Source organism: Perissodus microlepis, chromosome 20, assembly GCF_051167445.1.
Source record: "Perissodus microlepis isolate ML-2025 ecotype Zambia chromosome 20, ASM5116744v1, whole genome shotgun sequence".
Lineage (NCBI taxonomy): Eukaryota > Metazoa > Chordata > Actinopteri > Cichliformes > Cichlidae > Perissodus > Perissodus microlepis.
The window spans coordinates 14,218,723-14,238,919 of NC_140480.1; the positions used below are offsets into that span (position 1 = coordinate 14,218,723).

General features: G+C 41.8%; 1 pseudogene; it reads left to right on the forward strand.

Annotated features, from left to right (window-relative positions):
• Positions 1 to 8,362: 8,362 nt before the first annotated feature.
• Positions 8,363 to 12,836, forward strand: LOC146364265 (uncharacterized; annotated as a pseudogene).
• Positions 12,837 to 20,197: the final 7,361 nt, after the last annotated feature.

Genomic DNA, 20,197 nt, shown 5'->3' on the forward strand with positions numbered 1-20,197 from the left:
CCATACTCTGGTTCAAGATCATATGTCATGGTCCTGAGTCTTTGATCCAGCATTTTAAAAATGGACTTTCAAATACAGTTTCCTATTAAATAAACATGTTTTTTGAAATATGGCTCAGAATCAGGGTCAACTGCCAGTGATCTCGATTATCTCAGACAAGCTGGCATCTACCCTGTTAGACTTGGCTCTGGGACTCATGAACTCTCTGCTGCCCAGCCTCCAACTGCTGCCCGGTCCGTCGGTGGTCATGTCAAGCCCAGCCTCTTCAGAAGGTGAGGACTGTAGCCTTTTTTTTGCCTGCTCACTTCCAGGAGGAAACGATGCTCCTGCCATTGCGCTCTGCGTGTGTCTGCTGAGACTGGGTGTATCCGAATTTTGCCTCGAGTAACCTTGAACTAATCCCGTGTCTTTATCTTTTGCTAGAAGAAGCCACTTCACAAACAAACTTGCTACTCACTGCATCACTTCAGTCTGAAATTGCCACAAATAATTAATTTGTGCATTTTTTGTTTCTGAGCCGGCAGATCATAAAACTGTGTGTTCCATTCATGGGTGTAACCGTATTGAGACTATGTCATTTGTTTTAGAATTATGAAAACATGAGTTGGCAAACTCGAACAAGTGTGTCTTTAGTCCTGATTTCACCCCATCACCCCCAACCGCTCACAGCAGATGGCTGCACTCCCTGGTTCTGCCAGAGGTTTTTTTTCCTGTTAAAGGGGAGTTTTTCTTTCCCACTGTCGCCAGGTGCTTGCTTATAGAGTGGTTGTCTGATATTTGGGGTTTCATTTGTATTACTGTAAGAGGCGCTATACAAATAAAATTGAATTGAATCACAGATTGTATCACTTGTGGCTACTCAACTTGAGATTTGAAATTTATTGACTGTTGTTCCGCCTGGTGCTTCCCCAGAGAGTATTTGGGAGTTTCTACAGGCTCAGCTGGTGACCTCTGTGTATCCTGAGCCTAAGCTACAGCTGCCAGGTCCTGAGTCAGTGCAGACTGGATACACTAGCTACAAATAATTTTACACTGCATTCAGCATAATTGCAAGACATGGAAATATCTACAACCCTAATTCCAAAAAGTTGGGATGCTTTCTGAAATGTAAATAAAAACAGAATAGAGTTTCATAATTTTCAAGTCTCCTAGAATCATATTTTATTAACAATAGAATAGAATATTCTGTGTTTAAACTGAGAAAAAAAGTGCTTTTTAAATTTGACAGCAACATGTCTCAAAAACACCAGGACAGGGGAATGTTTACCACTGTGTGACACAACCTCTTCTTTTAACAACAGTCCATAAATGTCTGGGAACTGAGACCAGTTGCTGTACTTTTGGCAAAGGAATACTCTTTACCATTCTTCTCTTACAGGATTCTGTTGGCTCAGTAGTCTTGGGTCTTGTGTTTTATTTTTTTTTTGTTTCATGGTCTGCCAAATGTTTGCAGTTGGTGAAAAGTCTGGACTGGAGGCAGATCAGTTCAGCACCTGGATTCGTCTACTGGGGGAGCCATGCTGTTGTAATAAATGCAGTAAGTTGTTTAGCATTTTCATGCAGAAATATGTGAGGCCTTCCCTGAAAAAGACTTCATCTGGAACTGAACAAATATAAAAGCTGGATATACTTTTCAGCATTAATGGTGCCTTTCCAGCTGTGGACGTCTACCCCATAGCATTTTGATTGAGCTTTGGCCCGGTGAAGACGGTGAGGTTTCGGGTTCATGTTCACATGACATGGCTTCGTCTTCTCAGGACAGAGCCTTATTAACCTGCATTTGTGTTTAGCAGGATAAACTGTGTTCACGGACAGTGTTTTCTGGAAGTGTTATGCCTGTTCTTAGAGCATTGCCTGCGGAGGGCATCCATTATTGATATTCATCCTTGTCCCTTACACAGAGATTTTTTCATACTCTAAGAATTGTTTCATGATACTGTGTTTGAGATATAAAGTCTTCACAATTTTGCATTTTACAAAAAATGTCTGAAAATTGTTCCACAATTTGTAGACCAAGTTTTTTGGGGGAGATTTGTCAACTGCTTCCCATCTTTAATTCTGAGAAATGCTAATTCTTTTAATACCCAGTCATGTTACTGATCTGTTATCAGTTAACCTGAGTAGTTGTTCCTCCAGCTATTTCTTTTTAGTACTACCTACTTTTTCATCCTTTTGTTACTCCCGTCTAAACCTTTTGGGGAAGTATTGCTGAGAATAAGCTGAAATAAGCTATTTCTTAAAATAGTACATTTTTTCAGTTTAAATATTTGATATATTTACTATCATTTACTGTGAACAAAAAGTTATGGGATTTTTAAATGATTGCCTTCTGTTTGTATATACATTTAACACAGCGTCCCTTCTTTTTTGGAATTAGGGTCGTAATATGGCAATATTTCCAGGGGTTACAGCAATGGAACAGTCTTATTGGTAGAAATATTGGATGGTTTTACAAATCCACACATTATAAAATTCATTATAGACAATTTAAAGTGAGCCGTCTTACATACATTCCTATCCATTCTCTTCGGCTTATCCTTTTCAGGGTTATGGGGAGGACTGGAGCCTATCCCAGCTGTCTTAGGCCGAGAGGCAGGGTGCACCCTGGACAGGTCGCCAGTCTGTCGCAAGGCTAACACATAGACACAGACAACCACTCGCCCTCACATTCACACGTATGGGCAATTAACCTAACCCATACATTCCACTTTGTAAAATTATGTTACTTATAAAGTTTGATGAAGAACTTTCACTGGAATTGAGAATTAGTCAAAAATGCCCATCCAACATCTTAACACCTTCCCCACGGTTTTGTTTTTTTTCTTCTGTAAATAAAAACAGGATACACTACACTGGCACTGAACCAGGTTGCCAGACTGAGCATTAGTGCTTTCGACTTTTAACCCACAATTACTTTTGTCACGTATCCCACACTGGCACGTCAAAACATTTGAAACACATCAAAAGTTTTGGAACTGCTGTTTTTGAAACCCCAGGGGTGCCTCTGTGAACTGCTCTGTAATACTTGGCCGTTTGTTCCCAAAGAGGCAGTGTATGAATAAATGGAATAAATGGAAACGCAGCAGAGAGACATTGTAAATAACACACTGGATTAAAAACACATTAAAAAGTGTCAGTGCTAAAGTGCCAATTGCAGCTTAATTACTGCAAACACATGCGTAATGTTTGTAATGGGGTTCAGACTGGAGGTGATTTTTGCTCCGACGGTGACAGTAATGCTTTGTGTAATGTTACACAAGAGCTGATAGTACTATACAGGCGTGCTGGCACACTAGCAAATCTGTGCATGTACATATACACATTGTACAGCACATACCCCACCCACACTAGTGCACAAACACAGACCCACACTGCTTTGAGACAGAGTGAGTGTCTTTGCAGATGCTGTCAAGGATAGATTGTGGTCATCACGGCCTTCCCTCAGGGGATATGACTCATTAGACAAACACATGAAGAAACCAGACCTCACATTGGCACTGCTATGCATTTTTTCCCACAGTGGATAGTACAGTGCTCACAGATAATGATTTTGTGACCAGCACACCAGTCTCCTTAAAAGTCCCTTTAACTACTCCTTTACTAGGAGTAATACTTTTGATTGCATAAAATAACCTGAAATCAAAGGTTTCAACCTCCCAGACAGCCAGAAATGAAGAGAAAATCTGATGGTTTGAAAACATTAATAAACTAATAAACAAATGTGTATTCTCTAAATAAGTAGAAGCACAGTCTTTGTTTAGCCACTAAAAAATGATCTATTAATCATTTTTGACAGAACACATTTGTTCAGAGTCTCAAATCAACAGCCGGGTTTATGTAAATGAACATTATACCAGCTGTGTACAAAACGACTGACAGTGAAGGATGATCACGGCTAATTAAATCCGTTCACAATAATTTTCTGTAGTCAGCCCATTCTCCTTATGTATATGATCCAAAGTGTTTCTCAACAATGTATAAATCCTTAACCATCGTTCTCTGTCACTCTGCTGTTCATCCCAATCATTGGAGAAAAACCTTAAAGTGTATTAGCCTCACAACTGCTTGTTGAAGATATTCTGTGTCTTAAATATCCAGCGTTCACCCCCTGTGGGCTTAAAAAGGTGGCTTTTTAAAGTTTATAGATGTCTCTTTCACAGAAAACAGCAGCTGGTCCTGGCTTTATTCACAGCAGGTACAGTGGATTCCAACTGCGGCCAGCATTAATGGCAGGAAAAAAAAATGTGTCAAAACATCAACAGTACCCACTCAACCCACTCTGGCTGCATAATAAGGCTTTTTCACTGCAGATATTTTGACATGTCGCAGTAGGAAAAGCACACGTGTAAATTAGTATATATAGATTGATGGCTTTCTGATGCATTTAGTTGCTTTGGTATCAGGGTCATGGTATGCACATGGCTCACTGCCATACTGGCGTGTCCAACAGTGACACTGAAATAGAGACATTAGCTAAACTGAACTCAAATTCCAGACAACTGTTCAATTAAAATTAGCAATTAATGCATGTCTCAGTCCTACTGTACTCACCTACTATAAGGCTCAACAATTAATTTTAGTGTTTATTTGTTTAAAATCGATACACAGTCAAAGCTCATTCCTAGAATGTGGGTGCAAGTTGAGACAACGAGGCAGTGGGGTATCAAAGAAGGCCATTACTTATTTAAATGACTGCCCCCACCCTTACCATAGAAAATATTTATATGTATCCAAAATTATTTAAACATTATTTCAATTATTTTTACAGTACACTTTTTTCTTAGTGCAAGAAAAGTGTCATATTTCCATTCTTTCTTCAAGTTCAGTTACCAATATAATTTATAAAATCCAAATTATTTTAACTTTGTCATTACTGTTTGCGTTTATTTTAGCACTTTAATAATGTCACCCATAATTCATCATTTATAGTTCCCTATCATATCATATTAACTCTGGTGGCTTAGAAATCAGAGGATTAAACTCCTCATATTCTGCCTTAAAGACCTGAGGTCTGACTGCTGAAACAGCTTTAACCATGCCTAAATGTTTCTAGGCTATGCCATACAAAATTACATTAGACACACCTCTTTAATTTCAGTTATAAAGTAATAAACTAACCAACTTTTCTATGAATACAGGCAGAAGCACTTACAGTCATTGTTTGGCATGCACCACCAGTGACGGTGCAAAGACGTTGGTAGGATGAGCAGATAAATGTGGAGGCAGCAGATTATTTGTGAATCTTGTTATCTTGAACAAATATTTGTATAACACCTATTTTCCATCTTATATTTATTTGAAAAGTAAAAGATCAAATGAGTCTCCGAATTATGATATTTCTGCATCTGAGAGATTAAGGTATAGCTAGCCAGCTAACTGCTGGCTGTAACTGTAAGTGTGTTTATCATCCAGCTGGAGAACCACTGAGGCTAAAGACAGCGTTAGAGGAAGGGTCTAAGTGGTGCTAGGTATGGCTCCAGTGAGTCATCAGACCATGACTTCTGGCCCTCCCAAATAATCCCAAACAGAGAAATGAGGAAAAATTGCTCGCTGGCCCTACATCATTTCCAGTCGTTTACATGTTTTCACTAATTATTTTCTGACATGTGCAATATTTATTTAGAAATTCATAAATGTCCTTTCCAAAGATTTTCATATTTTTTTTTCCCAGTTGCCAAGCGGATAAATAGCTTTGTGTTAGCTTTCGAAACTACAATTTATGCTCAGCAGTGATGCCACCATAATATGCAACACCAGTTAAAAATGCTTTGAAAGTCTTTCGCCTGGGTCTGGCGGTCACGCTACAATCCCAACCTCATGAGCCCCTGGCCTTTTTGGCCCTTTGCCCAACTCTTTGACAGCAAGAGGTGATTTTAATGGAGCAGAACAAACTGGCAAAGAGAGACATAGGAAAGGAAGGGCAGAGGGGAAAATGGCTGGTTTCTCCCCTCTACTCTGCCTTCACTCTGAGTCACTACAAATGCCCACAATATAAAACATATGCTGATGTTGACAGATAGGAAAAAGAAGGAGAATAAAATATAAAGAGATTGTGACAGGTGTTGTCTCTAAAAATTAGCATCATATTGTTTAGAGACAGTGGTACAGCTGAGTTTACCATCTAGTAGATCGGGGTCGATCTTTGCCAATGACTCTTCCTGAAAGGTTTACAACATATATTATATACATCCAAAAACATATATTCCTAAAAAGAAAAAAAGGCCAAACGGATGTGTGCGAGCTCCTTGGTTTGCCAACCGTGTTGAATGCCAGTGACAGCCCACTCCTTTTGCACTTCTGTTCTACTACTTTTCAGTGAAATTTCATTGACTTCACTTCTCTTTCAGTCTGTGGGTGTCAGTCAACTCTGAGAAAAAAGTGGTGTTGTGCTGCCACTGCTGGGGTGCAGTAGCTCCACCACCCCACTAGGGGGAGGAAGCGGGTTTGTGTACTCAAGTTTCTCTAGTAAATATAGAAAAAAGTTCATGGAGTCTGGCCAAGTTGATACCAGCACACAAAATATTAGCTCTGAAGTTGGCTGTACTGGAGCATGAGAAATATAGGCTTGTAAGTACAATTGTATTCTGTGTTCATGTTAAGCATGTGATGTAAAATGGGTTGTTGATGCTCATATTTGAAGCCGGCGGGTTAGCTGCATTGCCGATGCTAATTGTGTTAGCATGTCAATAGGAAATTCCATTATGTGTTAGCATCAAGCTAGCGGGATTTGGAGTTAACATGTTTTCATTTATTTTTCTTGGTTATACCAGCTATAATTCAAGTTGCTAAGTCTTCAGTCTGTACTTTGTAATGTGAGAAACATATTATTTTCCAAATGTATGTTTTAATATGCTTTTCTTATGTTTGTAGTTTTACAGTGCCTTCATTAGGGAGACAAATAAACCCTGCAATGAGAACTGGAAGCCTTTGCCTCTCCTTTTGAAGAACTGTTTATCTATCTGCCAAACTGGGCATCAACGTACAGGGAGGGCAGAATAGTAAAAAAGCATCATTCTCATCAGCCAGATAGTTCTCTAAAAGAAAGGATGGATGAGACGCTGGAAACAAGGTCAAAAGTGTCCAGTTCTTTACGTTCCAGCCAGCTTACATCATCATCTACTGCTGCCGCCAGAGCACGAGCAAAAGCAGAAGCTGCCCGTGCTCAGCTCTCCTTTGCCAAGCAGGAAGCCAGCATCCTAAAACAACAGGCCGAGCAGCTTAAAAAGAAAGCAGATCTGGATGCAGAGCTACACGTACTCAAATCACAGAAGGCAGCTGCAGCAGCACTAGCTGAGGCTCAAGCTTGGGAAGCATCTGCGCAAGAGAGTGAGCATCCACAACAGCCCCAGCTGGACGACATGCAGCAAATCAGCCCAATAGAACGAGTCCAAGAGTATGTGCAGCAACAATCAGAACTCGGCGACGATCTGCAGACTCCACAAGTTAATCATCCAGAACTCCTATCTTCTCTGGTGCCACAGCCAGCCACGGCCATCGATGCAACACCAAAAGCTCACAAAGAACCAAGTATCCATCAGCCCAGTAGGAGCAACAACCAAGAATTCACACCTTTGCCAGTCTTCTGTGCTTTGAGCCCAAAGAGAGAATCTTGCAACTGGAGCTATGGAGGCGAGCCAGCAAACTATGATCGATTTCACCATCCTCAGTCTAAGGTATGGCCACCCACATCTGTAGGGAGTAGTCATGCTGACACGTCTGATCTAACGAGATACCTGATACGGAAGGAGATGATCAGCTCGGGCCTGCTGAGGTTTGATGATCGACCAGAAAATTACTGGGCTTGGAAGGCTTCCTTTCTAAGTGCAATTCAAGATCTGGATGTAACACCTCAAGAAGAGCTAGACCTGCTATCCAAATGGCTCGGGCCACAATCAGCAGCACAAGCCAAGCGAGTCAGGGCTGCGTACATAAACAATCCCACTGCAGGTCTTCAGATGGTGTGGCAGAGACTCGAAGAGTGTTTTGGCACACCAGAAGTCATTGAACATGCACTTTAAAGAAAATTCAGGATTTTCCGAAGCTGACGAACAGAGACAACCAGCATTTGAGAGAGTTGGGGGATCTTCTGCTAGAACTTCATGCTGCAAAGACAAGCGGTCATCTCCCAGGCCTTTCACACCTCGATACAGCCCACGGGGTGAATCCGATTCTGGAAAAACTCCCATACAACCTTCAGGAGAAGTGGGTTACAGCTGCCTCGAGGTTCAAGAGAGAGAATGCAGTGTCTTATCCTCCATTTTCAGTTTTTGTGAAACTTGTGAACGAAGAAGCTAAAATTCGTAATGACCCGAGTTTTTCGTGTGTCACCGCTGCCAACACCAACAATCCTAGAATCGAGAGAATGACACAACAGAAGTATCGTTCACATGTCTCTGCTAAGAGGACGGAGATAGCAAGTAATCTGGCAGCCAGCCCAAACGTTCCTACAGGCAAGAACAACTTGGACCCCGATAAACAGTGTCCACTACACTGCAAGCCTCACCCTCTCAGAAAATGCTGTCTTTTCAAAAGTAAGACCCTGGAAGAAAGAAAGGCATACTTAAAGGACAAGAACATTTGTTTCAAGTGTTGTTCTTCTGTGCAGCTCATGGCCAAAGATTGTCCTAAATCAGTGCAGTGCACAGACTGTGGTAGTGAAAGACATATCACCGCACTACACCCCAATCCTCGTCCTCAAAATGTAGAGAGCCTGGTGGCTAGTGAAGGGTATGGCGGGGAGGAAAGAGAAGGAGAAGCAAGTGTGGCTGACGTGACATCAAAATGCACAGAAGTATGCGGAGACTCAGTTGGTTCAAGGTCATGCTCTAAGATATGTTTGGTCAGAGTGTATCCTGCTGGACAACCAGAGAAAGCTGTCAAGATGTATGCTGTTCTAGACGAACAAAGCAATCGCTCCTTGGCTAAAACATACTTTTTTGACATCTTCAACATTGAAGGACAGCTTGAGCCGTATACACTGAAAACATGTTCAGGTGTTGTGGAGATAGCAGGGAGACGAGCCCGTGACTTCATTTTGGAGTCCCTTGATGGCACCACTCAGCTTCCCCTGCCTACTCTTATTGAGTGTAATATGATACCTGATGATAGGACGGAAATCCCATCCCCAGAAGTCACTCATTACTACCCACATCTGAAGGCAATCAAGGGAAAAATCCCAGAAATTGATCCAGAAGCTGACATCCTCCTTCTCCTTGGCAGAGACATTCTGCGTGTGCACAAAGTCAGAGAACAGCATAATGGTCTCCATAATGAACCATATGCTCAACGACTCGACCTTGGTTGGGTGATCGTAGGGGAAGTGTGTCTGGGAGAAGTGCATAAGACATCCAACATCTGTGTATACAAGACCAACATTCTACCAAATGGACGAGCTTCACTCTTGAGTGCATGTCCAAACAATATGCAAGTCAAAGAAAAGCTTGGTTGTCACACCTTGAACCTAAGTCTTCAAAGCTCTGCACAACACTTGAAAAGTAAGGAAAGTGAGTTTGCCAGTCAGGTGTTTCAAAGGACACAACATGATGACGTCCCGGCAATGTCAATCGATGACGAGAGTTTTTTGAAGACATTAGATGAACAAGTCTATAAAGACAGTTACAATACTTGGGTTTCCCCATTACCTTTTCGGTCACCACGAAACCACCTTCCCAATAACAGACCTCAAGCATTAAAGCGTCTTGCATCTCTTCGGAGAACTCTGGAGAAAAAACCACAAATGAGGAAACACTTCATCGATTTCATGCAAAGAATGTTTGTTGAAAAGCAAGCAGAGCTGGCCCCTCCATTAAAAGAAGGTGAGGAAAGGTGGTATCTACCAATATTTGGGGTTTACCCCCCACAAAAACCTGACCAGATAAGGGTAGTGTTCGATTCAAGTGCCAAACATGAAGGGGTTTCCCTCAATGATGTGCTCCTGAGTGGACCCGACTTGAACAACACTCTCCTTGGGGTTCTGATCCGCTTCCGCAGAGAACCTATAGCAGTTACAGTGGATGTGCAGCAGATGTTCTACTGCTTCAAGGTGTGCGAGGAACATCGCAACTTTCTGAGGTTCTTATGGTATGAAAACGATCTCCAGAAAGCAGTGAAAGAGTTTCGAATGACAGTACATGTATTTGGCAACAGTCCATCACCAGCAGTTGCCATTTACTGCCTCAGACGAGCTGCTAAGCAAGCAGATGACTCCACTACCAGTGCAAGGGAGTTCATCACACGCAATTTTTATGTGGATGATGGACTTGCATCTTTTCCTAATGAAGCAGAAGCCACTGGTGTCCTGCGCACTGCCCAAGCGATGCTAGCTAAATCAGACATTAAGCTACACAAGATTGCATCGAACAGCAGCAGTGTTATGCAAGCATTCCCACCAGAAGACTTGGCCAAGGATTTGAAAGATCTAGACTTAGGAGTGGAGTCACTACCTCTTCAGAGGAGTCTAGGTCTAATTTGGAATCTGGAGACAGACAACTTCACCTTCTGTGTGTCGAAGGAGGAGAAGCCCTTGACAAAAAGAGAGATTTTGTCTGCGGTGAACAGTTTATTTGACCCTTTGGGATTTGTAGTGCCAGTCACAGTGGGAGGAAGACATTTAGTGAGAAACCTCTCCATTGAACAGTATGACTGGGACACACCATTGCCAGCTTCAAAACAAGAACACTGGAAACTCTGGAAAGACTCTATGAAAGACTTAGAACAGCTCCAGATTCCAAGACTATATGTTCCAGTGTCTTTGTCCACACAGACTCAGCACAGAGAGTTGTGCGTGTTTTCAGATGCATCAGTCATGGCTATAGCTGCTGTGGCTTACTTGAAAACAATTTCTGCAACAGGAGAGATCCACGTGGGATTTGTTATGGCAAAGGCAAAGCTGGCCCCACACCCAGCGCACACCATGCCCCGTCTTGAGCTTTGTGCTGCGGTTTTGGCAACTGAAATGGCAGTCTTCATCCAAGATGAAATGGATATTGACATTCATTCTGTGACATACTATACTGACAGCAAGATAGCACTGGGCTACATATATAACACCTCACGCAGGTTTTATGTCTATGTGTCAAACAGGATAGCACAGATCAGAAAGTCGTCTCGTCCAGATCAGTGGCATTACATCACCACTGAAGAAAACCCAGCAGACCATGGAACTCGGCCAACAACTGCCGCAGCTCTCAAAAGCACCAATTGGTTCACTGGACCATCATTTCTATTGGGCCCTTCACAACGACTCCTTCCCCAGAGTGATGACTTTGAGCTGATACATCCGGAGGTGGATCCAGAAGTTCGCCCTGAAGTAACGACCTTCAGCTCAATGGTTAAAGAAAGCTCGCTTGGAGCTCAAAGGTTTCTTACATTTTCCACTTGGAGAGCTTTGACTCGTGCAGTCTCCACACTAATCAAAAAGGCAAGGAGTGTTGCAGATACACATGGTGGCAACACTGGAGATGAAGATGAACAAGCAGTAAAAGTGATCATTAAAACTGCACAACAAGATGCCTTTGCAAGGGTGTTGCAGTGTCTAGCCAAAGGGGACCGAATCCCAAAACAAAGTCCACTGCGAAAGCTGACACCATTTCTGGACAAAGATGGGCTATTAAGAGTTGGCGGCCGTATGTCCTCAGCCGATATGTCTTTTGATGATAAACATCCTCTGGTCATTCCCAAGACGCACATTGCTACATTATTGGTCAGAAGATATCACGAACAGTCTGCGCACCAAGGACGCCATTTCACGGAGGGAGCTATTAGGTTGGCAGGACTTTGGCTGATTGGGGGAAAAAGACTTGTATCTAGTGTGATACACAAATGTGTAACTTGCAAAAGGCTGAGAGGTAAAATGGAGGACCAGAAGATGTCAGACTTGCCATCTGAAAGACTTTCACCAGATCCACCATTTACTCATGTAGGGTTGGATGTTTTTGGACCTGGGATGGTGACTGCCGGAAGAACAAGAGGAGGGCATGCGGAAAGTAAACGATGGGCAGTAATGTTCACTTGTTTGACTACCAGAGCTGTGCACATTGAGGTTATAGAGACTATGACCACTACAAGCTTCATCAATGGGCTCAGACGTTTCATTGCCATAAGAGGGCCGATCAAAACAATCAGATCAAACCGGGGAACAAATTTCACTGGAGCCTGTGAAGAACTCAGACTTGACACATCAGATTCTGAGGTGAGGAATTACCTTAAAAGCAACAAGTGTACTTGGATATTCAATCCTCCCCACTCTTCCCACATGGGTGGAGTGTGGGAGAGGATGATTGGCATCGCTCGGCGAATCTTAGATGCTCTTCTTCTGAAGCTGAATCCATCGTACCTCACACATGAGACACTTGTCACCCTGATGGCAGAGGTTACCGCCATTATAAATTCAAGACCATTGGTCTCAGTGTCTTCTGACCCAGAAGCACCGGCAGTTCTCACCCCATCAATGTTGTTGACAAAGAAATGAGATACATTGACTGCTCCCTCTGGGGATTTTGATGTTAATGATCTGTCCAACAAACACTGGAAAAATGGTCCAAGCACTCGCTGATGCATTTTGGAAGAGGTGGAAAACGGAGTATCTGACCACGCTTCAAACACAGAGAAAGTGGACAACAGAGAAGCCAAACCTTCAAGTGGGAGATGTTGTACTGATGAAGGATTCGCAAGTAAAAAGGACTGAGTGGCCTGTTGGACTTGTGATTAAAGCCTTTCGTAGCCAAGATCATAGAGTACGTAAGGTGGAAGTGAAGGTAGTCAAGAATGGCACTCCTAAAGTGTATTTGCGGCCAGTCTCGGAGGTTGTTTTACTACTACATCCAGAGAATGGGTAGTGGTATAATTCATTATACCAGGCGGGGAGTGTGCTGCCACTGCTGGGGTGCAGTAGCTCCACCACCCCACTAGGGGGAGGAAGCGGGTTTGTGTACTCAAGTTTCTCTAGTAAATATAGAAAAAAGTTCATGGAGTCTGGCCAAGTTGATACCAGCACACAAAATATTAGCTCTGAAGTTGGCTGTACTGGAGCATGAGAAATATATGCTTGTAAGTATAATTGTATTCTGTGTTCATGTTAAGCATGTGATGTAAAATGGGTTGTTGATGCTCATATTTGAAGCCGGCGGGTTAGCTGCACTGCCGATGCTAATTGTGTTAGCATGTCAATAGGAAATTCCATTATGTGTTAGCATCAAGCTAGCGGGATTTGGAGTTAACATGTTTTCATTTATTTTTCTTGGTTATACCAGCTATAATTCAAGTTGCTAAGTCTTCAGTCTGTACTTTGTAATGTGAGAAATATATTATTTTCCAAATGTATGTTTTAATATGCTTTTCTTATGTTTGTAGTTTTACAGTGCCTTCATTAGGGAGACAAATAAACCCTGCAATGAGAACTGGAAGCCTTTCCCTCTCCTTTTGAAGAACTGTTTATCTATCTGCCAAACTGGGCATCAACGTACAGGGAGGGCAGAATAGGTGTCAATGTTCAGCTACTTCTGTGTTGGATCAGCAGGACAAAACAAGCATTTGCACAGACTTCTTTTTCATTTTTTTTAACTTCTTTGTCAAGCCCAGAGAATTACAGCATGATGAGAAGAAAGAAAAAATGAAAATGAGATCTGAGGAAAAAGATAACATCCTCTCCTCCCTTTCTATGTAAATTAGGCACAGACACTCAGAGCTGGATGGAAATAATAATTCATGCTGGGAACTTCACTCCATGCCATGTCACTCACTGCAGGCTAACATTAACAGAGTTTCTCAATATTAGTATTATGAGCAATAATATCACTTTGATAATATCATTTAGTATGGACTTTTTGGACACTATTTTAAATGAGAATATTTTATCACTCATACTCAAATGTCATATGTGTGTTTTCCCTCTGTATCCATAACTACAAAACCTGTACAAAAAGGTTTATTTCACAGCAAACATTTTTCTGGCACAACTTCACGTGCTTCCAAGGTGCGTGTAGAGGATGAAAAAAATCACAATGCAGGGACTCCAGCAACACTTAAGAGGAAGAGGAACAACTTTATTGACTGAGCAACATGTTTCGGCTTGTGGCCTTCATCAGGGTCAAAAAGGTTTATTTAACATTCTACACGTGTTATTATCATGATGTCACATGATGTCTTCATTCTCTCGCCCCAACCGGTTGCGACAGATGGCCGCCCCTCCCTGAGCCTGGTTCTGCCGGAGGGTTCTTCCTGTTAAAAGGGAGTTTTTCCTTCCTAATGTCGCCAAAGTGCTTGCTCATCGGGGGTCATATGATTGTTAGGTTTTTCTCTGTATATATTATTGTAGGCTGTCAAATTGTATTGTGTGACTGCAGTTGGGAATTGGCGCTGTATAAAAAAAAATTGAATTAAATTGAATTGATCCCAGTATGTCACTTGTATGTAGTGGCACTTGTACAGCTGAAATGTATCCACTATGTCCACCAGGGAAGAAAGTAATCAGAATACAGATGCAAATAATGTGGGACTAATGGGACCTAACAGATCCTTGGGTTTAGCCAAGGCTATGGATGCACCTCACATCTAGGAGTATGAATCAAAGCATAGCATAAGCACAAACCTGGATGCTGTCATACACTTATCATTATTATTATTACCTTTTATTATTATTACTCAATAAAAGGCACGTAAAATGTTGTAGAGGAGGGGCAAGCCATCTTGACTTCAACACCAGAGACCCAGGTTCATATCATACATGTCACTGCTTTTGTCATACATCATTTGCATGATTTTAAAATATGTTCGTAACAACTACAAAATTTTGCTGTGATTAGGTTTAAACATTAAAAACTACCAGGATAGGTTTAGACACTTCTCATGGTTTGGGTTAAAATCCAGTGGTTGCCATATCTTTTAAAACTTGGTTTTCTTGGTTGCTATGTTGACAACTCCCTGCTTTCTGTACAGAAAACAGGTGGTTGGACATGAGATATATTTGTTATTGCAATCAATTACTAACAAATTCCTGTTCACTCACATTTAAAAGAAGAATTGAGTGTTTCATAAACTGCTGTGAGACCGAACTGCCCAAGAACAGTGCAGCATGAGCGTAACATCTACAGCTGTGAGAGAGACCTGAGAGCCCTGCCTGATGTGTGGTTTCTGACAGGACTGCCAACTCACGCTTGTTTGCTGCAATATCACTGCTCAACTTGAGTGCTGAGCAGCACAGGGCATGAGGACCCTCAGGTCACAAAAAAATGTCCTGGTTCTCCTGATGGAAGTCAAGTAGGACAGTACCTCAGTGGTTAGTGCTCACAGCCTTATCTTACAGAAAGAGATTAATGGATTCAGCCAAGGCCCTTATTAGTGCAGTTTGCATGTTTTCACCAGGAACAATAAAGCTAAATTATGATTTAAATAAAGGTTAAACAACAAAAGAGTGCTTTAACTAGAATGCTTTGATGCTAAACTGCAGTAATGATTCTTGAAAGCATTATTTCATCTCTAGCACCATCGAGCCATAAAGACACATGTTGTTGATTTATAGGTAGCAGTGTGACAGAGATATTGCTGCACAATAAGCACAATGGCGTTGATGCTACTGCTGGACATGAAATGTTGCTTTCTTTGAAACATTCATGGATTCCTTATGTTTGTGTGGCTCCTGAAAATAATTGGAACACTCTACCCTCAGGAAATTTCCATGTCTTTACTGCATGAAGTGCAGTGCTTTAACACAGTGGTATGTTTTTGATGTTTTTGATCATTATGTACACAAACAAACCCATAATTCTTGATAAGCCATGTCGGGCTCCATGCTGAAATGACTTACCTCAAATTAGAGTCCAAAATATGTGAATAAAAAAGCGTGTGTATTACCACCGGAGTCAAACCTGTGTGCAGTAAATCTTTCCTTTGGTGTAAAAGATAGTGACGAGGTGCTGACTGCTGTGTTAGGATGATCTGTATAAATGCCAGCAATACCGGGGCACATATAGTCACATAGTCACGCATAGTCATCTTCTTCATGAAAAGGGAATGGCAGACCTGAAGTCAATTGTGATTTAAAAAAGCACCCAGATTCCTGACTGCTGCTTGCTTCAATACTTAGGATGGTACTTTGCGTCCACCCACCGCATAGTGTCCTGTGGGGGTTTTCTTTGTACCCTATGAATAACCAAATTACTATTAACATGTAAAAGATTCTCCACTCCTGCATATGTGTGCATCTGTCACACACTTAGTGACCTGTCTGTGTGTACCTCTTTTCTACAAAGTGTACACGTCAGTACGTACTGACTGTACTTCTCCCATTGTTGTAGAATAGTGCAATAAACTGCTGGTACTTTGGGATCCATTTAGGGTCATTTTGTGTTTGTATGTGTGCTGTTGTGTGTTTTCACCAATTAAACAGAACTAAGATGTGCAGAAATCACATTAACTACTTACTTTCAGAGTCCAGCCAGAACCTCACGCATTTGGCAGTTTGACTGCAAAATGTTATGTCAAGTCCTGTAATGCAAAGAGACTCATGACTGATGCAGATGAGTTTCCCTCATCAGTGCCATTCCAACTGCGAGCAGTCTGAGTCAAACTGTTTGGAGAGAGGATGCCTTCCACCAGGCAACCTGTGCAACCGCCTTGTGATTGAAAGAGGCTGTCAGGTGATACAGCTATTTGCGGTCTCCAACAGCAAAACAATTCAGCACAATCAATGAGCAACAACTGATTGCTATCCTATTTTTTTCTCTACTGTGACTGAGCCATTAGATAATTATTGGATTTACATCAAAAATGAGTTGGCTGGACCATGACTTTCCATTAAACCGTTCAAAAGTTGTTTATATGCTTCAGTTTGGATCAAAGTGTTGGACTGACTGATATAGCACCATACTAGCACTTCAGCATGACTAAATATGTGTAACATCGCATGCAAAGCTACAGTTTTGAGCATACTACTGTCAAGGAAATGAGGAGTAAGGGTGTGGAGAAATAATTTGTTCCAAACTGGAAAGCTGCAGCACAAAGAATGTTCTACATGATCAAAAAGATCCAACACAAACAATAATTCACCGTGATCAGGAAATCAAGAGAAAGTTAACACAACTTCTAAAGGCTCTTAAATAAATCCACCAGGACACTAAGAAACGCAACCTGCACGTGAGTCTCCACTGTTGCCATGAATGAAGACACGTACAGTTTGATGAGAATCAGATTTCACTGATATTGCAGCATGCATGTGACACGTGCTGCTCTGTTTTATTAGTGTTTTATTTAGTCCATACACTGGTCCTGAACTTGGCAGAGTCGTACACAGTTGCATAACAGTTACCATCTGATCCCACATGTCAAATCAGCACATGGGCTGTAGTTTGCTGTGGGGTAACTTGCCTCTGACCTTTAGATGTGTGTACAGTATCTATTTCACAAGCTCCCTCAACATGATGAGACAGTGTGACACAAACACGTAATCGCTGGCAACTTTTATTGATAAATGCATTTATTCTGTAAAATATTCTTTATTTTAATCAACTGAACCAAAAAATTAAACATAATGCTAAGTTATTATTACATTTTCATCTTCACTTCAATTATTAAAAAAATAAATGTAAAAAATTTATTAGACATTAATGGAGCATCAATTTCCGTCCACTAGGGGGCAGAATACAAAGCCATGATTCCGTTCCAAGATACTGTTACAGCTAACGAAGGATTTATGATTAGGCAAACGTGTCTGTCTGCAGACACAATTACGGTTGGACAGAGATCTGGGAGAGGAGTTTTCACTGACCCCAGACGTGCTCCCATTGAGTCCTCCAAGATCCTGACTTCCCATTGCTGCATGTGGATGATGTAAGCATCTGCTGATTGGTTGGCAAGTGGGCCACAATAGAACAGGAAGTGACAGCAGAGTTCACATTTTAAAAACATTTAGATGACCACTACTGTATTGTGATCACATTCCACAATAATTAGCTAACACACCAAAACACACCTTTCAGCTTTCCATGTATTTTGGGTTTTTGCTTTTGGAGTGCCTGGAACTCTAAAGCACTTTGGGTCAATAAAATAGAGGTAATATTCAACATAAAGACTAAAAACCATATCCAGAAGCATTCTTTAACACAATTCAGTGAGCTACATACCGAACTTAGGGGAACTATAGTGCTAGTGCTGATCTGATGCCAGTACCACCATCTGTATTGATACTATCAGTATTTAGATCCAGCTGGCTAACTGACCAAAAACACTTGCAAGAGTGGCTTAAAAACTGGTTGTACTACATACTTGGAACACTGAACCTATCTGGCAACAGAACTCACTGGAGGACCGGGCACCGGATACGCTACCTCTGCTGGACCATAAATCTGGCTTAGCATGTACAATTTAACTCAACTCAACTGAAATGTATTTATAAAGTGCATTTAAAAACAACTCACTATGACAAAGGTGCTGTTCAGAAGACAGAATCGATAACAGTAAACAAAAGAATAGATCAGATAAAAGCTAATTTTAAGTCTAGTTTAAAAAAAAGAAAACTCAAGTTAGACTGTGAGGACGGTGACAGAGAATTCACGTCTCCTCTGAGTATAAATCTAGAGTGGGGCACAGTCAAAAGAGTCCGATCAGCTGACTTGGAAGCCAAGTAGGGGTGTAAGACATTAGAGATGTAAGAAGGAGCAACACCAAACAGGAGGATCCACTTTAATTCTAAGCCTCACTGGCAACCAATGAAGAGAAGCTAAAAGATGTAATATGATCTCCTTTTCAGGTGCCTGTGAGAAACCTAGCAGCAGCATTTGCCAGACGGTTGGTTATTACAGTTGTGCGTCTCAGGCCGTGATGGATGCTAGTGAAATATTGGCTGTTGTGTCAGCTCTCCTGGTTTGGTTTTTACACTGTCTAAACAGAGATAGCTGAGTATTCAGCAACCAGATGCACCAGCCACATATTCAGTTTTAGGATGAGTGTAAACCATTGTTCTAAGTCAGCTGATCACTTAAACCAGTGGTCCCCAACCCCCGGGCCAAAGACCCATTTGGTACCGGGCCGCGAGAGTTGAAGCTCGGGTGTGAAATTTATGGTTTTCAGGGTTTTTATCATTATTTTTTAATAGTTTTTATCGTTAACTCGGTTTCCCTGGGTCTTTCCCCGTGTGTTATGAATAAATAAATATTTTGTTGTACTTATCCGCGACACCTTAAAGGCCGGTCAGACATAAACCGGCCCGTGGCACAAAAAAGGTTGGGGACTGCCGACTTAAACCATCCAGAGGCACTATTTAATCTTTACCAGTGGTTTAGTTTGAATCTCTTTCTATTTGGGACGTGCCCGATAATGCACTGCCGCATGGCCCATGCCAAAAGGTGTCCCAGTAACAAAGATGTCACTAGGGATGGGTACTGGTATCCGGTGCCATGATGGCACCGGTTCTGACATAAACGGTAGTAACCAGACCGAAAAGCAGCGCACATTTCGGTGCTTTATTTCGGTGCTTTTTTTTCCTGAGCTGTGATACACTTTAGATTCTAGCCAATCATTTTACGTTTCCGAGGATAGTAGGCGGGTCCAGGTACGTACGTTCTTTTAGAGCAGAGCTACAGATTAAAAATGACCAAGGCGAAGCGGTCAAAAGTCTGGCTGTACTTCACAGCAAAATATGCAAACTGAGCAGCCTGCTTTAAGCTGATACTGTGATACTGCCAAAGGAAGTAACACCTCAAATCCGATGAAACACCTGGCGACGCATAGCGGTTTTTTTAAAAGCCGAGAAATGCGCCGTATTTGATAGCTTGCTGCGAGACCTCACACCGTGCACATCTACTGCGGGTGTGCTGCCTGTTATCGGACCCGGAGTGAGCAACATCCCCCAAAAACCCGAAGAGGAGAGTCCTGGCCCCTAGCCCTGCCAGTGTAGCAGAAATGATGACGGATGATGATGGCAGCAGCAACAGCCGTTCTTCTCTGGGCAAGTAGCTTAATGTTGTTCGTGTGTAATTTACGTTGAGTAAGCTAACCACGTTATTACATTAATGCATGTAAGTTAAACTAGCAAACATCATCATAGCTACATGCGGCTGTCTTCTTGTTTGATGGCAGATACTCCCTTCACCCTGGCCAAAAAGGCTAAAATGACCAAAGAAAAAGTGGAAAACAGTTAAACATGAGAGGTTTTTGGACAAAGTTTGTGTTTTTTCCATTGTTTAAGCACTGCTTCCAGCCAAGA